The sequence below is a fragment of the Chinchilla lanigera genome, unplaced genomic scaffold (assembly GCF_000276665.1).
Source record: "Chinchilla lanigera isolate Chin_1 unplaced genomic scaffold, ChiLan1.0 scaffold00131, whole genome shotgun sequence".
Taxonomy (NCBI): Eukaryota; Metazoa; Chordata; class Mammalia; order Rodentia; family Chinchillidae; genus Chinchilla; species Chinchilla lanigera.
This window is the reverse complement of record NW_004955532.1, coordinates 3643606-3651125: the sequence shown is the minus strand read 5'-3', so window position 1 is coordinate 3651125 and position 7520 is coordinate 3643606.

Below are 7520 nucleotides of genomic sequence, written 5' to 3'. Positions count from 1 at the left end.
GAAATGGAAAAAGAAGCACTGCAATCAGGCAGTAGTGAGTTCAAATGTCCAGCCGCCACCTGCCCACTGTAGGACCTGGGCCAGGCAGCTCTCCTCTGGAGCCTCGGTGTCCTCAGCTGTGGAGTGGGGACACGGCCCCGCCCTCACAGTGCACTGTGAGGGTCAGGGGGGCTCCGTAGGGGCAGGGGCTGCCGAGGACAGGGCTGTCACTGCGCTGGCGAGCGCTTCAGGGAGCACCTGGCCCAGCCCTCTGCAGATGAGGCACCTGGAGGGGCTCCCATCCTCTCTCTTGCTGCAGGCTGACTGGTCCCAGACCAGGACACCCTGTTGGCTCTGTGCACCCAGGGGCTGTCACGGGGTCCTGGACCTTCCCTCCAGCCACTGGTGCTGCTTCTCTCTGCGCTGTCCTGGTCTTAAGGTAAAGATGGGAATGACAGGATGGGGGGTCACTGTCCCTAGGCAAGGCACCCCCACCCCCAGCAGTGACCTCCCATGAGCCCCGGGTCCCCTAGGCCCCTGACCGGCCTCTTTGTCTGGGTGCTGCATTGCTCAGGCCTCCACAGCCTCGCAGCAGCCTCACCCTGCTCCGAGGAGTGGCTGCGGGATGGGCTCCTCAGAGCCTCAGGGCGCGGCGGTGGTGGGGAGGCTGCGTCTCAGACAGAAGAGGAGCATCTGCAGAGTGGGGGTGGGGTCGAGTGCTTGGTTTTGCAGCCACAACACTTTTCAGTTTTCAGATGGGGAACGTACAAGGAACAGGACTGACCCCAGACGCAATGCCTCTGCCTGGTGCCTGACAGACCTGCGCCCAAGGGTGCTCACGGGAGGGACTGCAGCGGCAAGGCCCCGCCTGAAGTGCTGCGGGCAGGGCGAGGGGCTCCCCCAGACAGACCGTGCTAGGAGCCCACATGCCACCCTTCACCAGGCAGGTTACTCTCCACGGAGAACAGGGGTGAGCGCAGCCTCCGCGCCCAGGCGGCTCCAGAAACAGCCCCCAGCAGCGGGCCTGGAGCCCCGAGAGGAGTGGTAAAAAGGGGCCGCGCTCCCCTCTGCAAACTGCACCCCTTCCCACCTAGCGGCCCCCCTCTGTTTCCGCTCGGGGAACCCCTCCAGGCTCCCTCACAGTCCCTCCAGCGCCCCACCCCCGCAGCCCCGAGGCTCCTCCTCCACACCGGGGTGGGAGCGCAGTAATCCCAGCTATTTTTAGCCAGGCTGTATCCTCCGTAAGATTCGAGTCAAGGGGAAGCCACCCCCGCGCCTCCGGGAGCTGCTGGCACGAAGGTGGTCGATGGAAACCGTCGCCGGCAGGGCCCTGTGCCAGGCGGGCGGCGGCGCTGAGGCAGGTAGCGCGCACTGGGCCTCTCTCTGCCGGCTCCTGGCACTGGGGCACGTGGACGCAGTGGTGGGGTTCCCACGTGCCCCCACTGCCGCCTCTCCGGCTGTCCTCAGCGCTGCGCACGGGGAGGAGGGCCGCCCTGAGCCATGCCAGCCAGCGCCCCCTCCCCCGCGTCCCATCCCTGCCCCAAGCCGCTGTGAGGGTGGGAAGCCTCTGCCCACCAGGAAATACATGGGAGCAGGGAAGACCCTCAGTCTGCCTACCCGCCTCCTCCTCAACTCATACTTTTCACGGAAGAGCTGCCCTAGGGGTATCCAGAAACAAAGGAGCAAAGCTGCAGGCCAGCACGGGGGCAGGAGGGCGGCTGGGAGAATCAGGGCCCAGCGCACCTGAGTGAGCAGGCCGCTGAGCTGTGCCCGGTGCCCAGCAGGCGCTTGGAAGGATGGGTCCTGGGACTCATCACGGTTGGCTGAGTGGGTAGTGCCCTGATCACTAGCATCTCACAGCAGGAAGCTGAGCCGGGAGGCACTTACTCCAGATCACTGGCTGCTAGGAGGAGGCTGTTCTCCTCCTTTACCAGGGGACGGACGGTGAGAGGGTACCTGAGAACGCAGACAGCCAGCTGAGGACGGGAGTGGGGCAGACACAGACAGAGAGGACAGCCTGAGAAGTACGGGGCCGGCCGACGGGGTGGGCCTGCACCTCTCCGCACCGCCCCTGCTGTGTGCAGCCTAGCACCCTCTGCAGGAAGCATCGCCTTCTTCCCAAGCTGCGGTCAGTGTCTCAGGCAGTGTCCAAGCCCAGAAGTTTCCGGAAGTGGCTTTGACAGAGGAAGAGAACCTGGGTGACCGTGGGCAAGTCACTTCACTTGTCTGGGGCTCAGCTTCCTCATCTGCAACGGGGGATTAATAACAGAGGCTACTCTGAGGGTAACAAATAACCAACAGTTACCAGGGCAAACTGGCCCTGGCTTGGCCCCCACAGAAGGCCCCTTTCCCGGTCTGACTGCTGGACTTACGTCTGTGCTGGGGGGTGGGGGCCAGCACTGTGGCCAGGCCTCTGGGCTTCAGAGGTGCGAGAGGAGAGGCCAGGGTCAGCTGGAGAGCTATGGGGGATCGACACTGGCCTCTGCCCTCCCCACTGTGCTGGGTCCTCCTCACTTCTGCCCATTCTCACAGGGCCTGCTTCCTCTCCTGGGGGTTCCCCATCCCGCCTTCAGCGCCCCCGGGATCTGTGGGGGCCTCCGGCCTGGCCTGGATGGAGCTGTCTCTGACCTGCCTCTTGGGTGCTGTGCCCGAACTTAGTTCCAGCTCCCAGCCTCTGCACATAGTAGGTGCTCCAGGTGTTCATGGCGGCAGCCCTGGCCCAGCAGATGTAAGAAGTGTGGTGAATGGAGGAGCCTCATAGGAATAATCCTAGATCTGCCAGGTGGAGCCAGCCTTCACCTTCTGCATCTGCTGCAGTACGGAAATCTCTCCCTAGCCTGTGTGGCCGACCCTATTTATTTATTTAGTACAAAGTACCGCACTCGGGACCTTTGCACTGAGCTATATCCCAGCCCTTTTTGGTTTTTATTTTGAGACAGGGTCTTACTAAATCACTAAGTTGCCCAGACTGGGCTCAAACTTTTGATCCTCCTGCCTCAGCCTCCCAGGGCACTGGGATTACAGGCTTGCACCACTAAGCCCTGCTAGCTGACCCCATTTTATATGTGAGATAAAGAGGGGAGCTAGGGGCAACTAAATAGTTCCTTGGTAAATGGTTGGGTGACTCGTCCAGTGACATACGGCTGGGAGAGGGCTGTGCTTGGGACAGAACCATTGCCTGCAGCCGTAAGCCTTTCTTTCAGGACACTGACCAAACGTTTGGGCGCTGGCTCCCCAGACCCACAGCTCCTGCTCTGGTGTCCCCTTGCCGAACGGGCTGGGCTTCTGTGGGGATCGACAACTGGTGGCCAGCTTGTAACCCCCAACTGAACTAAATCAGTGGGTGCTGGATGTGGGAGGCCACCTGGGGATTGTTGCTGGCAGCACAAGAGGCAGAGCTGGAGAAGAAGAGAAGCTGTAGGGAGCTGTTTGTTCTCCGGGAGGAGCTTGTTGAACTGGCTTCCCCGATACGGACTTGTCTGTTCTCATCATCGGAGGAGCTCTGCTGTGGCTGCGGTGCTTTTCGGGGGAGCTCTGGTCCTTACCTTGGAAGTGATCTGCATCACTTCCTGGCTCCAGTGCAGATCCCTCAGCCTGCTGCGCAGATCCTTCATCCCACTAGCACAGAGTTTCTAGCTTCCGCCACTGACCTTGGGGCTTTCCCCGCACAGATCCATGCAACAGGCCTCGTGAGACATTGTCATGGGCTCTGGGCCTCCAGCCGGACACGTGGGGGGCATTGTTATGGGCTCTAGGTCTTCAGCTGGACTCATGCAGGACATTACTTGGGATCCAGGCCCTCAGCTGGATTCCTTGGTCTTTAGTGTGTGGACACATTTCCTGCACCCTCTTGTACACGACTCTTTGGGTGACTATCATAAGTAATCTTATAAATTATGTGTCCTGTATTGCTTCCCCTTGAAAACACTGACCACAACAGTGTCATTCTCCCTTGGTCAGCGCATGCCGTGCTGGGGCCTAGTGCTGGAGACAAGCACCTCTCAGGGACCAGAAGCTGGACAAGACACCACGGGCCTCCACCCCAGCCCTCCACACCAGGCGGCAGCCCTCCCCGGGCCCTCACTGCCTGTCCGTTCCTCAGCCTTCCCTGGCTGACTCTGCCACCTACCCCCCAGCACCCCTGGGAGAGCCCCTTCTCCTCCCCGGACCTCGGTTTCCCCAGCTATACAACTGAAGAGTGGAACTAGGTGATCTTCAGGGGCCTCCTCCAGGAATGGTTTCCTAAACTCTGCCGGAAGCTGCCTCTGTGTCCCGGTGGGGGGGGGCGGTGAAGCTGGGCATGGGGACCTGTGGAGTTGAGGCCTGAACTCTTCCGGAGAAGATAGTGCCCTTGTTCAATCAGAGGAATTCTTTGAAAGGTCACTTCATCCTGCCCTCTCTCCCCCTTAAAGAGCCCTCGTCTGATCCCAGGAAGGGGTGGTCCTGGGACACAGCCAGGGCATTAACCCCAGGGCTGCTGGGTGAGCAGAGCTCTCCCTCCCCTACCCCAAGCCGCTCTTCAGCCCCAGCTGGGGGGGTGTGCGGACTAGAGGGGCCTCCAGGCAGGTCAGGGTTAAAGGAGAAAGGGGAGCTGGAAGGGGACTGTGGTTGCCAAGGCAACGGCATTGCTGGGGCCATTGCAGGCTGCTGAGGAGAGAGGAGAGGGGTGTCCCTCCCTTCATTCTTCCTGTTCAGATGCTCTTTGTTAAAAAGGAGTCTTCTTAGCTCCTGTTTACGGCTAGGGGACAGAGGGCGGAGGGGGGCCGGCTGGGGCTCCTTCCCACCCAGGCCAGCACCTTTCTGCACCCCCTTCCCCCCCTTACCTCTTCCCACCCCTGCTGCTCACACCTGCCAGCTCCTGCCTCCCTGGATGGGGGCCAACGCAGCCCTGAGCTCACGGGCCGGCCCTCCTCCAAGGGCACTCCCGGCCGACTCCTTCCTAGGCCTGCGAGGGTGGGCCAGGCGCTTCTGTGCCACTGAAGGCCTCACTGGTGTGGCCTGCCCCACGCTCCCTGGGGCCTGGACGACACTGGGACAGCAGGTCGCCCTTGGCTGCGGGACCTCCAGCACGTGATGCCAGGACTCTGTCTCCTGGCCTGTCAAGAGGGGGTGATGAAAACTCCATCACTGACCCTGGCTGCTGTGACACACCGCCGGGCTCTGGAAGGCTTCCCGCCCTCTCAGCTCTGGGTGCTGCTCTTCTCTATGACAGATGCGGAAACAGGCTGGGGGGGGGGCACGCTGCTGGCAAGCGGCAGTCGGAGCTTAAGCCAACCGTGCCTGATGCTGCACCCTGCTCCCTTAACTCCCAAGTGCACGGTCTTGGGCAAGTCTGAAGTGGGCCGGGAGGGGCTGTGACCAGGGTGTCCCACTTTGTCTGGCGTGAAGCCTCTAGGGGACGACACCTCACCACCATCGCAGGAGCCCGAAGGTCAGGGGACCTGACAGAGAGCGGGTCCAGAACCGGGAGGCGGGCTGGACCGGCAGGAGTGGCGGTGGCGGGAGAGCGGAACGGAGGGAGCGCAGCCGCCTACGGTCGCCTGGGCAGCAGTGGGGATTCCTTCCGCGGCCCCATGCTGCCCCCTCGTGGACCACAGGCTCAGATTTTCGGCTCCAGATACTGTATCACCCCTGGGCTCGGGAGCCATGCTCCCCACAGAAGAGCATCAGTGGCCTTGGGCTATGGGGTCTGAGTGATGAGCCCAGCAATAGCTGCACCTCCAGCTTCTGCTGGCACCGACCAATCCTGAGCCCCAGCTGGCCCCAGACACCTTTCCTTCTGTCTTGAGCTTTGATCTGACTCTTAGAGGGAAGCAAATTTAAGAGTTGTATTTTCTGCTGACAATAATGGGGGCATGTTTGTAAATCTCAGCTTCTTGGAAGGCTGAGGCAGAAGATCACAAGTTTGAGACCAGCCTGGGCAAGTTAGCAAGATCTTGTCTAAAAAAAGAAAAACAAATAAACAAAAAAAAACAGCTGGGCATGGTAGTGCACACCTGTGATCCCAGCACTAGGGAGGCTGAGGCAGGATGATCGCTGCAAGTTTGAGGCCAGCCTGGGCTACATGAGTTAAAGAACAGCCTGAACTATTCAGTGAGAGCTCATCTCAAAACACCCCCCAAAAAACTGTCTGGGGGAGCTGAGCTCAGTGGTAGAGTGTATGTGAGTGGAGGCCCTGGTCTCAATCTCCAGTAACACACACCTGTACTTTCCAACCTTACAGCTCCTACTTTCAATCCCTAGACCCAGTCATTTGAAAGGGAAGCAGTACTCTCAAAATCATTCCTGCAAGCAAGAATTACCCTGGTACCCAAACCAGAGAAGTACCCAACCAGAAAAGAAAACTGCAGGCCATCCCCCTAGTGAACATGGATGGAGAAATCCTCAATGTGTTACTGGTAAGTAGAAGGCAGCAAATCATCAAGAAGATGATACACCATGACCAAATGGGATTCACCCCAGCGATGCAGGGATGGCTCAACATACACAAATCAGTAAATATAGTACACCATATTAACAGAGCCAAGGGCAAAAATCGCATAAACACCTCAACAGATGCAGGAAAAGCATTTGACAAAGTCCAACACCCATTCATGATAAAAAAAAAAAAAAAAACCCTACAGAAAATTGGAATAGATGGTCTTTATTTCAATCTGAAGGGGTTGGGGATGTGGCTCAGCGGTGGAGCTCTTGCCTTGTATTTCAATCTGATCAAAGCCATCTGTGACAAACCAGCAGCCAGCATCATACTAAATGGACAAAAACTGAAAGTTTTCACTCTAAAATCAGGAACGAGACAAGCATCACCACTCCTATTCAATACAGTTCTGGAAACATTAGCCAGAGCAATTAGACAAGAGAAAGAAATAAAAAGCAATAAGGATAGGAAAGAAAGAAGTTAAATTATCGTTTTTGCAGATGACATGATACTCTCCATAGAAGACCCAAAAACTCCACCAAAAGACTCCTAGGTTTAATAAGCAAATTCAGCAGCACAGCTGGATACCAAGTCAACACTCAAAAATCAATAGCATTCCTGTATATAAATATCAAACTCACTGAGAGAGAAATTAGGGAGATTGGGTATTTAAATTTGGGGGGGGGGCTTTCAAAATAGCATCAAACGCCTTTCAAAATAGCACCAAAGAAAAGGAAAGGCTAGGTATGGTGGCACATGCCTGTAATCCCAACACTTGGAAGGCTGAGGCAGGAGGATTGCTGTGACTTCACTTCCAGCCTGGACTACAAAGTGAGTTCACAGTAGTGTGAGTTGAACTGCATAGTGAGACTCTGTCTCAAAAAGACCAAAAAAAGAAAGAAAGAAAGAAAGAAAGAAAGAAAGAAAGAAAGAAAGAAAGAAAGAAAAAAGAAAAATGAATCAGACCTCTACATTGAAAACTACTGTACTGTTAGAGCTCCGGAGAAGTCTGCAGCAGGATTCCTGCTGACTGTGCTGACAGTTGGGGAGAGGACACTAACTGGTTGTGGGGTCCCAAAGCAATGGGAAGCTGGAGAGAAAAAGCTACAAAGAATGGCTTTCA